At 40.3% G+C, this 16,438-nt stretch overlaps 1 protein-coding gene across 4 annotated transcripts in view; it reads left to right on the top strand.

The window, feature by feature from the left end:
* Positions 1-16,438, top strand: part of LOC145671232 (high affinity cationic amino acid transporter 1-like) — a 291,381-nt gene that overhangs the window by 24,081 nt on the left and 250,862 nt on the right. For 2 of the 4 annotated variants that reach the window (XM_081740118.1, XM_081740124.1), the window contains exon 1: positions 720-871. The exons of 1 other annotated variant lie outside the window; for it this stretch is intronic. The gene's annotated coding sequence lies outside the window, so the exon portion shown is untranslated. One more of the 4 variants, XM_081740121.1, reaches the window with a different exon arrangement.

Here is a 16,438-nt window from a genome sequence, read left to right on the forward strand (position 1 = left end):
CAATTTTATGAATACTGAGGAACTGTTACTTGATCACTGATATTTATTAATAACGGAAAATTTTCCGGAAAAATATAGAAGAAAATTTTCCATCTCACATCATGGCTAAACAACGATGTAGGAATAAGTGGAGTATGCTTTTATGAATCGGAAAATTTGGGGATAGCAATCAAAATTTTGCCTCATTTCACCACATTTCGTTCAAATATAACTTCCTTTTCATTAGTTACCTCTCTACATTTCTGTTTTCTCTCTGTTACTCCAATATATATATATATATATATATATATATATATATATATATATATATATATATATATATATATATATATATATATATATATATATATATATATATATATATATATATACTTCACAAGGACGATTTTTAAAATTAAAACGTCCAAGTATATATATGAAGTATCCTTATTTATTATTTGTAGCTAATAGAATGTATGTTTGGGTTACCTGATTTGTAACCGTTAGTGGTTTGGGAGAAGAAGAAGACATTTTCTTGATTTTGAATTTAAATTTATTTTAATAGTAAACATAATAAAAAGTAATACTTGTAGTGAATCTTATGACACACAGCTAATAGGCTGTCTCTTCTTGAGCTGTTGATGAAACTATTGTGGAAGGACGAAAAAAAAAAAAAAATAAAAAAAAAAAAGATGCTTAACCAATTCTAGTAATTTTTAACGTAATAGTGCAAGGTAAATTATTGCACGGTGAGGGCAATTGGTAATGACAGTAGAGCCTTTCCACTTTGAATAGCAACATAGTAACAGTAGAAAATAAAATGTAATATTTTGGCACACACTACTAAAGAACTTCGCTTTAAAATAATTGTAAATATTTTCTCATGCAGCTGGTAAGTAACATTGTCTATTGTTATTTAGCCGATTAATATAGTGCTAATATAAATAGTCGGTGCAACTCCAGTTTATGGAATCAACATGAATTTATCTCTTATGTACTTCATTCAGCACAATATCGACTTCTAGCACGTTACAAACTGTTCCATATGGAGGAGTTGCATTCTTGGGTGTATTTTACGAGGGCGTAGCAGCCATGGGTAAAAATTAGTGCTGTCGAAATAGGTTTTTGAAAAAACCGAAATCCGGTTTTTGAAAAAAGTGAAAGGCATTACTCGAGCAGACGGCTCTACCAAATTTTCACACATCTATTGCATTTTCCGGTTTCTTCTTGCACGGCATGCACTAAATGAGGAGCTAATGCATAAACCACGATAATATTACGCTCTTTATCGTACAATTCTTTGTAACAGAATCGTATATTGCATTACATGCATCGCAAACGTCCATTGCTAACACGAACAGAATATTCCCGCCGTTTATTTCCACCTTTTTCGCGCCCTTGTACTCTTCCGCTTCAGTAAATAATTACGGTACACTTAGAATACGTTCATTACCATTCAAAATATATTTCAATATGATATCAACTGACTGAAATTACTTATATTCACACTCCTCTTCTTTTACGAAAAGTGTTTGACATCATATTTTACCTATAAATTTTGTTTTTGGTAGAGCCGTGTGCTCGAGTGAACCCAAGTGAAATTTCATAAAACCGAAATGTCGGTTTTAAAAACCGAAAAACAGCTTTTACGGTTTTGGTTTTGAAAACCGCTAATGTAACAAAAATTCAACAGCAGTAGTATAAATGCAGCGTGCGAACATATGGCATAAAGACTACAGTGTTAAAAGTCCGCTGAGTTCAAGCGTGTCAGCGATGGTGGGTACACACGCACCAAAGCGAGCACAGTGGAAACAGATTGCATTCTTTATAGGGATAGGATGATCCAGATCAGTTGAGGCGGCAAAGAAAAAATTTTACGTTGAAATCTCAGATGTTGAACTTGAATGGATAGTAAGAATCCCCCTTTTGTGTCGAAAAAATCCTTCCCCGAGCTACAGGCCGCCGAAGATAGTGTCTTGGGTGCCATTTCTCACTTGCCAATTTCGGCAAAGTATTAAAATGTCTGGAACGTTTCAAGATATTTTGTTGTTTATCATTTTATTTGGAAGATGATAATTTACTGATTGATATGGTTTTCTTCGTCTAGAAATACTCCCTTCTGATTTATTTTTTTTTAAATCCACACATGTTAATATTGTGACTGTTGATCAAGGTTAAAAAAATTACGATTTTTAAAAGAAATCAGTAATTTATATGTTAAATCAATATTTTAAAATTTAAATCACTAGTATTTTATTTTTAAAAAAAACGGAATAAAATTTAAATTAAGATAATGTATGGTAATCCTGTTTTTTTTTTCAAGGATCTTAGTAAATAACTGAAGTAAAATGTGCAGTGCTGAATGTGCTTCCATTTTGCAAACTGCAAAAAGTTTGCATTGTTCTACACAGAAAGTATATATCCTGTAAAAAGTGTTTTGTTCTAATCCCTAATTCTCCTGATCATAATAATCTAATCAGAAATATCAGTGTCTTTTGTTGCTTTAAAATCGTAAAAGTTTTAAAGATAATCTTGCATATCAGTGTGAATTGTAGATAAACATTATTTGATTCCAAGTTATCAGCACTTAGCATGATAAAGATAATAATGTAATATGTAAGATATTTTAGTAGTAACGTGTTTCTAATGAAACATGGCGTCCTTTTTTAATATTATTTAAGGTTTTTCCTATTAGCAACTAGCTGAAATGCCCGTTTTTAGCACGGGAAGAATAGTTTTATGGTATTTGACAGGGACATTTAAACTCACTTCCTCCCTCCCCCCGTTTGGTATGGATATTTGAATGGAAATGAAATTGCCAAAGCCCATCTCAACTTAAGTGCTAATTATCTTCTAAAATCCATTTCAAATGGTACAGCCATTATTGTTTGTGAAAAATTCACCGCATTCCTTCTATCCTTTGGAAACGTGTTTCAAAGTGTAGGACTAAGGATAAGCACTAGGTCAGCCCAAGTGCTAATTACGTTTAAAAACGCCTCAACTGTTTTGGCGCACATGTCAACTTAGTTTCAATAAGAAGTTTATATACAGAATGCCATCTTCGTAAGAAGAGAGAGGATCGTGAGATGCTAAGTTTTTGACTTACTTCTGTAATTCCTCTTTTCCCCCTTAAGATTCGTATTTTAATGAAAACGACATGAAAAAACTCGGCTCGAGTCGGTCTCTATGCCCAAACATTCATTTCAAACAGTTCGTCTGTTTCCCATGGTGATAAGAGAGAACGTTGATGTTATTTGAATATATTAAGAAACATGTTATTGAAATTGCCTCCCATTCTGAATCTCCTCATGTAAAGGAAGCAGAATTTTCTAAAACGCTGGGAACACGTGTGCACTTATTTCTTATTAAAGGGTTTATATAGGAAGCTTGGTCTTCTGAACGTAAAGAACTCATGAGATACTCTATATTTTTGGCATACATTTTAAACACTACTTCGCATTATGATACACATTTACGAAAGTGGCATAATAAAATCACGGCTTGAGCCAAGTATTATGTTCAAAGACTCATTTCTAATGGTTCAACCGTTTTCCTATGATGATGGAATACATAGCGCCAATTTGAATGTGGAAAGAAAGGGGGAAGAGGTATAGCAATTCTCCCCTTAGAAGTGGGATTTTCAAAAGCGCTAGGATATGTGTCAAATTAATTTTAATGTTCAGCTTATACAGGGTATCTGTCGGTCACGAAAGTCATGAAATCAGAAAACGGTCATGAAAGTCAAGAAATTTGGCATTTGGGTCACGATTTTTTTTTATCTGTACAAATATAACTATAAACTGGAAAATTTTGTTCTTTAAAACGTCAAAATTCACCACCAAAAATGTCTATGGTCGGCTTTAGACGCTACAAAATCGCAAGCAAAGCACGCTTCTACCGCATGCATGAAAATTCGGCCCAATTCGCACCCAAATTCGCTCTTGAGAGTGCTGTTAAATTTTATGGTGTGAGAAAGGAAAGGTCACGAAATTTCATTCTAAATTTTAGTAGACACCCTCTTATATACAACGATTTATCTTCCTAACTTGAGAGGCCTCTGGGACCCTCTGTTTCTTCGCATTATAGTCATTTTCCCCCAATCCTTAGGATGCACATTTTAATGAAAGTGATGTGATTTTTTAAAAATAAATAAAATGAAAATAAAAATTTGAAGTACATACTATAGCAAAAAGCTCATTTCAAAATGTTCAGGCCAATTTTACAGGGCTGATGCTATATGTTGCATGCTTGTGCAACCGGATATTTTTTTCTTAACATTAAAGATTTTTTAAAAGTATTATTTCAGAAAAAATAAACCTTTGCTTTTGAGCGCAAGATACTGTTTATACATCTCTAAAAAATTCATTCAAAAAAAGCTGAAAGAGAGGTTTACATTTCCAGTTGCAACAAGCGTTGCCACTGGATTCAGTAACATAAGCATGTGGTAGGGAGCTCCTGTTTCTTAACATTGGAGACCGCATTTGTACCTTCATCATTGCTATCTTCCCATATTGTCTGCTAGCAGTTGCAGCCACATTAGCAACCGATAAATAGTTGGCTTTTGTAATAGTGAATGAATTCCTCCACTTGTCAGCACTTGACTCAATTAGTAGAGTGGCAGCAGCTTGGAAGAAGAGAGCATTGTGATTCACAAAGCACAAACTCGCGAAAACCAATACGCGCGTGGTGGAATCTTTCAGTCATAAATTTGGGGGTTTTGCCCTCCCGAAGTTGGACCGTCGCCCCCTAGAGTTAAGAAAAATTAAATTGTTATCCAGTTCGGCTCCTTCACAGTTTGATCCTTCCTCCCGGACAAACGTTCCTGGAAGGAAGCTTGGGTGGTAGTGAAAAAAATAACCAGCGGCTTTACTTTAGAGCCAGCAATGTAGGCGGGCTCGTCATGTTTCAGTGATTCGCAGACTCCGTTCTTTTCTGATTGAGAGACGCGAGACGGTGGTTTTATAGTATAGTCCTAAACATAGATACCCGCTGCGGAGAGTAAGAAGGGGCAGTTTTCCGCCCCTGGATTTTCAAAACGGAGATTCGGTTCTTCGAAATACATGCCCAGATGTTTTACATTTGCGTACTCATTAAGTATAGGTGCCTTCCATTTCAACTCAGGCAAAAAAATATAAAATTGTACCATCACCATCTCAGATATTGTTGAAACTTTTTTTATAGCAACTACACATGTTTTTAAGAGACCCATATACAGGGTGTTTCAGATAAAACGTCCAGTGCTTATAAATCCGAAACGGCTGAGAATAAAAAGATGAAACAAAAACTGAGTTAAGAAAATGTCATAGGGCGCATCACATGGTGTTTTTGTGGTGACCCCCAGGGCCCTCCTTCAAGGGGGCCCAGGGGCCAACTTCAAATTTTCAAATAGGAACATGTATTGAATCATACCTCATTCAATAGTATTTGAAAAACGAAACAACTTTTGTAGGAAACAATTTTCGATTTGGGCCACCGTTTTCAAAATGGCCGCAAAAAGTGGGTCCTGTATCAGATAAAACGTCCAGTGTTTATAGCCTAAATCAGAAACGGCTGAGAATAGAGAGATGAAACAAAAACTGAGATAGAAACGATGATAAAGCATATCAAGTGGTGTTGTTGTGGTGACCCTCAGGAAATTCCGTGAAGGGGGCCCAGGTGCCAACTTCAAACTGATACAGGACTTTTTGCGGCCATTTTGAAAACGGTGCCCCAAATCGAAAATTGTTTCCTACAAAAGTTGTTTCGTATTTCAAGGACTATTGAATGAGGTATGATTCAATACATGTTCCCATTTGAAAATTTGAAGTTGGCCCCTGGGCCCCCTTGAAGGAGGGCCCTGCGGGTCACCACGACAACACCATGTGATGCACCCTATGACATTTTCCTATCTCAGTTTTTGTTTCATCTTTTTATTCTCAGTCATTTCGGATTTATAAGCACTGGACGTTTTATCTGATATAGGACCCACTTTTGCGGCCATTTAAAAACGGTGGCCCAAATCGAAAATTGTTTCCTACAAAAGTTGTTTCGTTTTTTAAGTACTATTGAATGAGGTATGATTCAATACATGTTCCTACTTGAAAATTTGAAGTTGGCCCCTGGGCCCCCTTGAAGGAGGGCCCTGGGGTCACCACAACAACACCATGTGATGCGCCCTATGACATTTTCCCATATCAGTTTTTATTTCATCTTTTTATTCTCAGCCGTTTCGGATTTATAAGCACTGGACGTTTTATCTGAAACACCCTGTATATATATATATTTTTTTGTTTTGTCGAAAAAAATTTTCCCGCCAAGTAATGGGCCATCAAAGACGGGTCAATTTATGAATTGTAGAAGACATGTAAAATGGTCAACTTCGGAGCCTCACCATTCGGCTATGGAGACAGGTAGAGTTATAATTATTGTTGTGGTATGTACATAGAGATATAAATAAACTATATTTTATTATAGTTTGGTTTGCGCATGCGTATCTTTTTGTACATAAATTAAGAAATGAACGTCAATTTATCTGAAAAGTCGAAGTTTGCGAATTTTTTTCGAGCACTTCCGGTTCGAATTTTAAAATTCTGTTTCCACGGTTGGTAAGACCTGGTTACCTGATTTCCGAAAAAAAAAAAAAATTGTATCGCTTCTGTGTGCAACCGTTTTGTCGCAAAAAATTCGAGAAATTGAAAATTTTCAAAAGTCGCCATTTTGGGGCGCCATTTTCTCGAAAACACCATCTTTTAAAATTCTAAAATTTTGTCAGATTGTTCAACTTTACATGAATAATAAACACACCAAATACTATTCTCGACCAATGCTTCATAAATTAACTGTAGCCTTTTAAAGTTAGCGAAGTTTCGTTAACTTTAATGTCACAGTTAGCAACACTGGGAAAAATAAAAGTGCAATGATTTGATGATGTTTGTGGTTCACATTCATTAAAAGAAGAATAAAAGGTTTTCTTGACTGTTTTTTCATTATTTTGATCAAGAAGGCTCTCTGAAATAGTAAAATGAGCCTCCCCCTACTCCTCCGTTTAATTAAACCGAAATAATCTGAAGTGGAAATTACGGTTACGAAACGCACAAATTTCAAGTTCAAATCATTGCATTTTTATTGTTCCCAGCGTTGCTAACTGTGACATCAAAGTTAACGAAACTTCGCTAACTTTAAAAGGCTGCAGTTAATTCATGAAGCATTGGTCGAGAATGGTATTTTGTGTGTTTATTATTCATGTAAAGTTGAACCATCTGACAAAATTTCAGAATTTTAAAAGATGGTGTTTTCGAGAAAATGGCGCCCAAAAATGGCGATTTTTGAAAATTTTACAATTTCTCGAATTTTTTGCGACAAAACGGTTGCACACAGAAGCAATACAATTTTATTTTTTCGGAAAGCGGGTAGCTAGGTCTTACCAAACGCGAAAACAAAATTTTAAAATTCGAACCGAAAGTGCTCGAAAAAAATTCGCAAACTTCGACTTTTCAGATAAATTGACGTTCATTTCTTAATTTATGTACAAAAAGATACGCATGCGCAAACCAAACTATAATAAAATATAGTTTATTTATATCCCTATGTACATACCACAACAATAATTATAACTCTACCTGTCTCCATAGCCGAATGATGAGGCTCCGAAGTTGACCATTTTCCATGTCTTCTACAATTCATAAATTGTACTCCCCGTCTTTGATGGCCCATTACTTGGCGGGAAAATTTTTTTCGACCAAACAAAAAATTTGGGTCTCTTACAAACATGTCGAGTTGCTATAAAAAAAGTTTCAACAATATCTGAGATGGTGATGGTACAATTTTATATTTTTTTGCCTGAGTTGAAATGGAAGGCACCATAAACAACTTTCAAACGTATTAAAGGTTCCAAAATATATATACAAATTCTGAAATAAATTGCAAGTTCTAGAGCATACCACTTCTATGCTGTCTGTTTAGAACTGAACTTAGGAATTCAATGAACCAAAGTATGTTCCACTACATCAGTCTTTTCTTTTGCTATTGAGTGATGCTTTCCCGTTGAACCAGTAGGAACTAGGGCACCCACAATCTTTTAAACATCACGAATTAAAATCCAACAGTGGTGGTGTTGGTGTTTTCCAGGTGGAAATCTATATTCAGCAGCTGGTCCATGTGTTAGCATAAAATTAGCGTCGATTTCATTTAACTCAACTGATATTTATCATCTCTGTAAGCCATCAGTCAGACGTACACACAGCTTCCTCAATGCACATTGTGAATCTGAATATTCTCCTGTTTCTGAAATCTTAATTGGACAAATTAATTTTTATGTTTCTTGCTCTTTAAAGTTCGTGCAATATAAGTTGGCCCATCGCTGTGAGTGCAGACGTGTGACTTCTGAATTATATACCTCTAAAGTCGGAATCACAGTTAATTGTTTGTATACTTCCGCAAAACATACAAACACCAAATTTTGCATACTTGTTCGTCATGCGATGTGAGTAAAGGAAAAATTTCGATATCATGAAAAAGGCGACATTTTCCATGCAAATGAAGTGTCGGAATTTTTCGTCGTTTCGAAATGCTGGTTTCTAGAGTAGTTCCACACATCATAGAAACGTCATACTTTGTCAGACAGTGAAGATAGGAACATAGTTTATGCTAGAAAAAAGATCATTAAAATTCGTTTTGGTTTGGCGGCGCAAATCGAAAAAATGTGAAATTTGTAATGGCTGTGTCTAGGACGTTGAAATTCCGAGGGGAGGTTTATTCTGATGCGTAGTTTACGAATCCGCCCTTAAACTTGAAAAAATAGTCATTTTCGGTGTAATAAAGTGCTAGGAAAGTAATAAGGGAGCGTCTAATTCTAGACAACTTGTAGATATGGTGGAATCACGAAATTGCGTTCAAGTGTGTAGATTACAGCCTAAGTAAGGGGGAAAATCGGACATGTTGGAAAAGTCGTCATCTTCGATTCAAGATGGCGGTTCAAAAGTTTGTAACCATGAAAATTGTTAGTTGTTCTGACAATAGGACAGTCATGTTTTGCTATACTCTAAAGGATGAAGGGCAGTTTCAATGGAGAAACAAATCATTGGAGAAGTCGACATCTTGAATGCAAAGTTGCCATGTTGTTGAATTGGCTTGATCTGCCTTGTTATGAGCTATGTTAAGCATAATAGAACAAACATAAATCAACGTATGAGCATGGCTCAGAGGTAACACAGTTTGGCTCGAGCCGTCGAGCGAAGCACATCGTGGAGTAGTTTGACTGTGTTACGTCTGTTTCTTCTACTCCTGCGCACTTGTGTGCGGTTACAGTTTCTCGTACTTATTGTGTTGAGCCAGTTAGTGCCTCCCAGTGAGTGAGTTCAGTGTTTTTTTGCTGTTGCAATTTAATTAATTTAAATTTAATTTAATTGCCTGCAATTTAAATTTGTCTGATAAAAAGTTCCGCAGTTCACGCCCGACTTCCAGTCAACTTTATCAGTGGTTAAGTGAAACTTTTCCGGGCATTTTTGACAATATTAGTGCTCTTCAGTTACACGCCGAGTCATAGTATTTATCTGAAATTTAAGAATGTACAAACGTATGAACAGTTTGCTTCTAGTGCCCCTGATTCTGTGGTCTTTCATCATGCCGATGGAACTTCTAGCACTGGAAGGATTGTTCCGGCGGAAACTCCAATAAAGCAGATTAGGATATACGATTTTTCTTTGGAGGCGCCATTACAGTTACTTGAAGAACATTTTAGTGCTTATGGAAAGGTGCGTCAAGTGGAACCCCAATTTTGTGCAGCTCCTTTTCCCCTAGGACTTGATAGTGGTATCCGCATTATTCATATGGAACTCCAGAAACATATTCCGTCACGTTTTAGTTCAGGGCTATAAAGTGGGTGTATCCTATGATGGTCAACCTATTACTTGTTTTTTTTTTTTTTTTTTTTTTGCCAATCTCATTTACATACTATCTCCATATGTCCGTTAAAAAAATCAAAACCTGTGAGTGCGAAACCGGCCCCTGTCTCTGTCCAAATGACTGAACTTGGAAAAGTGCAACGTTCCCTTCTGTCGTCACGGCCTTTGGAGGTTCGAGCAGATGTCCACCAGGAACCTGCTCGGGGTCCCCCAGAAGTTTCTTTTTTGAACGATGAGAGTGAGTTTCCTGAGTTACCAACTTCCCGCCCAGTATCGCAGTTATCATCAGAACAACCCATTTCGGCGGAGGCAGTGCCAAAGGTACCACCCCCGATAATCCAAGAGCCGCCACTGGATGTTGTGCGCCCAGTGTCAACTAGTGTTGCGCCGCCTGATACTCTTCCGGAGTCGAGTGACTCCTCTTTAGTACAGGCAGAAGCTTTCCTTTCTCCTACAGTTCCTCAAGGTGATGTTTCTGTTTCTCCTGATCCCGCTTCGCAACAAAAAAGAAGACGAGTATCAAGGTCATCTGCAAGGAAAAAAGAATTGAGTTTACTTCTTAGTGCAGTTAAAGGAACGGATAAAACTGACTCACGTGAACCTACATCGCAAGTGCATGCAATTTCTGATTCGGAACTCACGTGTGTGTAGGTGTGTCTGTCCTTGGAATTCTTTTTCTCCCAGAAAGCATTTTGTAGCAACAGGTTGGCTATGTCTGTCTGTTTATTTATGTTTCTCTTTGGTGTTGTTACGGGACAACAGACCTCTATATTACAAGCTGTGCCATGGGTGAATAGAAACTTCTCCCTTGTGTGCGCAGACAAGAATTTTCATTTTCATAGTGAGTCTGTTATTGTTAATTTTTTCTGTCTTTGTACCGATATGTCAGCGGTAAATTCATTTACTGTGTTAGCTCTTAATATCCATCGCATCAGTTCAGCGTCTAATAAAGCCCTTCTTAAACACTTCATTGAGCACCGTCACCCCGACGTATGTGGTATCGTTGAACTGACTTTTTCGTCGTTAGACTTTCTTAGTGACTACCACGCAATAATTAATTGTGAATCATCTACAGGGGTGGCCCTTTTGGTAAGGAAGGGTCTTACGTATGATAGTGGCCTTATCTCCCGATGGGAGGGCAATACGTTGTTATATTCACGATATTTGTGTGATTCTACTCTATGCGCCTTCGAGCTATCTCATGGTACGAGAAAGGGAACAGTTTTATGAGCACACCATCCCGTCTTTAATTCCGCCTGGCATTAATCAGTGTATTTTGATCGGTGATTTTAATGCTGTAATTAACCCCCAAGATTCTCTCAACCCCTCACCTCCATGTTATGCGTTAGAGGCGCTTGTGCGAGCTATGCAGCTACAGGATGCGCTCAGTGTATCCAACTCGCCGCATGCGTTCACCTTCTGTGGGTCAACAAATAAGAGTCGCCTCGATCGAGCGTATTTAACGGCACCTTTAAGTTTGACGGTGGTCCATTTGTTAACTCTTCACTTGCCGTTCTCAGACCATTCGGCCATTGAAGTGGCTCTTAAATTGCCGTTTTCCATACCTGCTGCACGAGGTTCTTTTTGGAAAATTAATACGGAAGTTATGTCACGAGAGGAAGTGGTGGAGTTGTTTGCTACGAAGTTTGTCTATTGGTGTAGTATGAAAAAATATTATTCGACTGTCGGATCATGATGGAATGTATATTGTAAGACCAAAATCCGTAGTTTTTTTTTCAATGGCGCGGTAGAATCGCGCGCGAGAACGATCGTCTGTTGCACGAATTTTTTTTATCGTGCTCTTTGTGAACTTCGGGCGGCTCCTGCTTCCCTGGACAATTTCGCACGTATTAACGATCTTAAATTCCGGATGAAACAGTTTTACGTACATTCCTCGCTGCAAGCTTATTTTTCTGAGGATTTCTACCATTGTTTCCCAGAGGAAACTGCATCTATATATCACGTAGACCGCCTGCTACGAACAAGGAGATCGACTTTCACCCCTTCCCTTGTTTTACATGATGGGACGACTACGAACGATGTTTTCCAGATTTTACATGAATTTACGCGCTATTATACTGCGTTTGCGAGTGCAAAGCCGATGGATTATGCTTACGGAACGGAATTCTTGTCCACGTTACCCCACCAACTAACGGATCAAGAAGGTCAGGCGTTAATAAGTCCCATCACCGAACATGAAATTTTCAATGTTCTCAAGAAAGCTAAAGGTCGCAGTGCCCCTGGAATAGATGGCTTGAACATAGCATTTTACAAACGTTATTGGCCATGTCTCAGTGCAACGCTCGTTACTCTCTTTAACGATCCAGTTCTTCGGAACTGCAATCAGCCACTGGTCCTCCAGGTTGGGGGTTGTGCCGGGCCGATCACCGGGCATTTCAAACCTGCGATCGAGCGTCGTTAAAATATAAGCCTCGGATATGGACTGCTCTTTCTAGAAGACAACCTTGCTATGGACTGGTTTTGCTTTTGGATTTTCTTGGATGACGCTGGACCCGGGGCCGTGGGACGGAGGAGTGCAGCGCATGCGCACCCAGCAGGACCGGAAGGAGTGATGCCCTGAAAGGGAATGCTGGTAGTCTGCGGTGCGGGAATCTCCAATGAACCATTGGTCCCTCCCCTTACACGGTGGGACGTGGGTCCTCTCAAAAGTACCCATCAGTCGGCGGTGCAAGTGGCTCTGCCTCCTTGTCATTTTGACTTGGTGTCACAGCTTAGCTTGCTGACAAGGGTCATGCAGGTAGGACCTGCCAGCCTCGTTGGCCGCTTCGATCCATGACGGGAAGCTGAGAGGATTTTGGGCTTTCTTCAGTTATGGCTTCGCATCAACCACCCACCCAGGATAGAGAGAGAGAGGAAAAGCTTGGTCTTGCACCAAGATATTTAATTATCAAAGACAGATCAACTGACACAGTTGGAGCCTTAAGTAAATTGTCACCCTTTATAGTTCATCGTCAGCCTCATCATATAGCCACAAGAACGTTTCCTCCTGGACATATTCGTAAATTACGAAATGGGACGCTACTTGTTCAAACGACATCAGAAAAACAATCTCAATTACTTTTAGCTAGTACTCAGCTAGGACCTGTTCCTATTATGGTTGAGCCTCATCGGCAGTTAAATACTAGCAAAGGAGTCATCACATGCTTCGATTTGAGAGAGTTACCAGAGGCGGAAATATGTGCCGAACTTACGGATAGCCATGTGACAGACGTCCATCGAATTACTACGAAGAGAAATGGTACAGTACAGCCCACGGATTCCTATATCGTTACTTTCGCTCTACCTGACCTTCCAACGCATTTGAACGTTGATTACCACCGTTTGAAGGTCCGCCCGTACATACCACTACCCTTACGGTGCTTTAATTGCCAACATTTTGGCCACTCAGCCCCTTCTTGTCATGCCTCTACCATCTGTGGCAATTGTAGTTCCGCAGCTCATGGTCCGGCCCCATGTGCGGCCCCATCGAAGTGCGCTAATTGTAAAGGTGGCCACCCAGCTTGGTCACGTGACTGTCCTAATTTTATGGCTGAGAAGATGATCCGTGAACTGATGGTAATCGAGAAGATCTCCGCAGCTGAGGCTAAACGAAGGCTACAGCCAAAAGTTACCTTCGACACCAGTTTCTCTTCTCTTCTAAAGACCAGCAGATCACAAGGTTTCTCAGACAGTCAATTCTGCTACCCAGACTGACGTTGAGGTTCCCAGTGCGCCAGTCTCTTCCAAGGCATCCCGTACCACTGCTTCTTCTGTGAACCCAGGACTATCCCGCACGAAGCACCGATCATCATCCGCTTCGCAGCCTAAGCTTCCATTGAATGATCATTCGCCTCCACGAATCGTTAAGCCAATTCCTGCTTCTCAGCCTCCTGCCGCTCCGGCAGCTGGCTCTATCTCGTCTGCCCCTAATCACTCCATAACCCAGTTTTTGAAGCAGTCAAACAGCCATCCTCCTACCAAACCCCTCACTAAGAAGGAACGAAAAAAAAAACAGCTCCAGGCTCAAGCTTCCAAGGCTGCCTCTCCCTCCTCCACAGCTTCTTCTACCAAGGCATCAAAGAAATCTTCACGCACCCAGTCTTCTAGCCCACCTGGGGCGAAGAAACAGAAGCATACGTTGCGTAGTCCACCTAGTGATGACGAGTCTCTTATGGATGATATGGTGGAGGAGGAGCTCGATAATTTTACCCTTGTGGAAGGCCGTGAAAAAGGCAAGCGCAGTACCTCGCTTCTTGTTCTCGATGCTCGTTGAACATGTCTCTTCTTCAATGGAATTTAAATGGCTATTCCACTCACTACGAGGAATTTAAGCAGTTATTGACATTGTTTCATCCTACCATATTCTGTCTTCAGGAAACGCATTTTACCTCTACTAGCAACTCAGTTCTCTCTGGTTACACTGTATATCGTCATGATCAGCTAAATGCAGGTCGTGCAGCAGGTGGTGTAGCAATCGGGGTCTCTGATGCTTACCATTCTGCTCTCATCCATGTGAATAGTGCTTTCCAGCTTATAGCTGTTCGTATCTTCTTAAGACAACCTGTTACTTTTTGTTGTATCTACCTTACGCGTCTTGACGTCTTTACTGCTGTCGATCTTGAACAGATTGCCCGACAGCTTCCATCCCCATTTCTGTTTGTGGGTGACTTTAACTCCTACCATGCACTGTGGGGCTCTCCTCGTACTGAGCCGCGAGGTCAAGAGATTGCCACTTTCCTTGACAACACAAACTCATTGCTCCTCAATGATGGCAGTCCCACACATTTTACTACTGCTACTGGTACCTACTCTCATTTAGACCTCTCCATTTGCAGTCCTCAACTTGGTGCCCATCTTACTTGGCGCGTGCATGATGATCTCTGTGGCAGTGACCACTTTCCTATTCTTGTGCATGGTCTTCCGCTCATCCATTCTGCTCCGTTCACTGCCTATAATCTACGTCGAGCAGACTGGGATCATTTTTCCGCCAGTTTTCATTTCACTTTAGAACCTCGTTTTACTGTTGATGGTCTTTGTGAGGCCTTTCAGCAGAGTATCCTGGCAGCTGCACACGACTCTATTCCTATCTATGCTGGTTCCCGGTGTAAACGCACCGTTCCCTGGTGGTGTGAGGAGATTCGTGTCGCTATTCTGGCCCGACGTCGAGCACTACGTACTTTTCATCGTGCTCCTACAGCTGATAATTTGGCTCAATTTCGTCTTCTTCGTGCTCGAGCCCGCTATCTGATGAAGCAAGCTAAGCGTCATAGCTGGCGCACTTATGTGTCTTCTCTTACTGCTGGCAGCTCCATGACAGCGGTCTGATCACAAATTCGTCGTCTACAGGGACATGTTTCCTCCGTTGGGGTTCCATCCCTTATTATCGATGGTGTAATGGTCACTGATCAGGACAGAATTGCTGCTGCATTAGGTCCTCATTTTGCGGATGTATCCAGTTCTACTCACTACTCAGCTGGATTCCTCACTTATAAACAACGCACCGTACGTACGCCACTTCAGTTCCGCTCTGCAACCGCTGAAGCTTATAATATGCCTTTTACTACTGCTGAACTTGCTGCTGTTTTGGATTCTACGAAGGACACGGCACCTGGTCCTGATGGCATCTGTTATGCTATGCTCAGGCACCTGCCTGACGATGGCAAGCAACATCTTCTTGACGTGTACAATCGCATCTGGCTTGAAGACTCCTTCCCGATGCCTGGCGTGAAGCATACATTATTCCTATTTTGAAGCCTGCTAAACCTGCCACGTCCAGTGGAAGCTACCGCCCGATCGCCTTGACTAGCTGTCTGTGTAAACTTTTGGAGAAGATGATCAATACCCGCTTAGTCTGGTTTCTTGAACACCATGGCCTCATTTCCAATCTTCAGTGTGGCTTTCGGCGCTTCCGTTCCACTACTGATCATTTGGCGCATCTTGAAAGTGCTATTCAGGATGCATTTCGTCATCAAGAACATCTAATAGCCATCTTCTTTGACCTTGAAAAGGCCTTTGACACCGCTTGGCGATATGGCATTTTGCGGCAACTCCATCTCTGGGGCTTACGTGGCCACTTGGCTCTCTTCATCCAGAATTTTCTCCAACAACGTTCTTTTAGAGTCACGCTTGGAGCTACTCTTTCTGCTCCGTTTCCACAAGAGAATGGCGTTCCACAGGGTAGTGTGTTGAGTGTCACATTGTTTGCTGTTGCAGTGAACAGTGTGATGTCGCAGCTCTCCCCTTCTGTTCATGGGCTGCTTTATGTAGATGACTTTACTATCCACTGTCGCTCACGTGATCTCCGTACAGTTACTCGCCAGTTGCAGTTAGCGCTCAACCGCCTTCACCGATGGTCTACCACTACCGGTTTTAGCTTTTCTCTCACCAAAACACACTGCGTACATTTTTGTCGCCTTCGTCACTGTGCCTATGATCCTGAGCTGTTCCTTGGCTGTTCTCGATTGTCCTATGTGGATCATGTTCGTTTTCTGGGCTTGGAGTTTGACCGACGACTTACCTGGGCTGTTCACGTTCGAGACCTGAAGTACCGCTGTCTCCGCTCCATGAACTTACTACGT

The sequence above is a fragment of the Thermobia domestica genome, chromosome 15 (assembly GCF_964235325.1).
Source record: "Thermobia domestica chromosome 15, izTheDome1.hap1.1, whole genome shotgun sequence".
Taxonomy (NCBI): Eukaryota; Metazoa; Arthropoda; class Insecta; order Zygentoma; family Lepismatidae; genus Thermobia; species Thermobia domestica.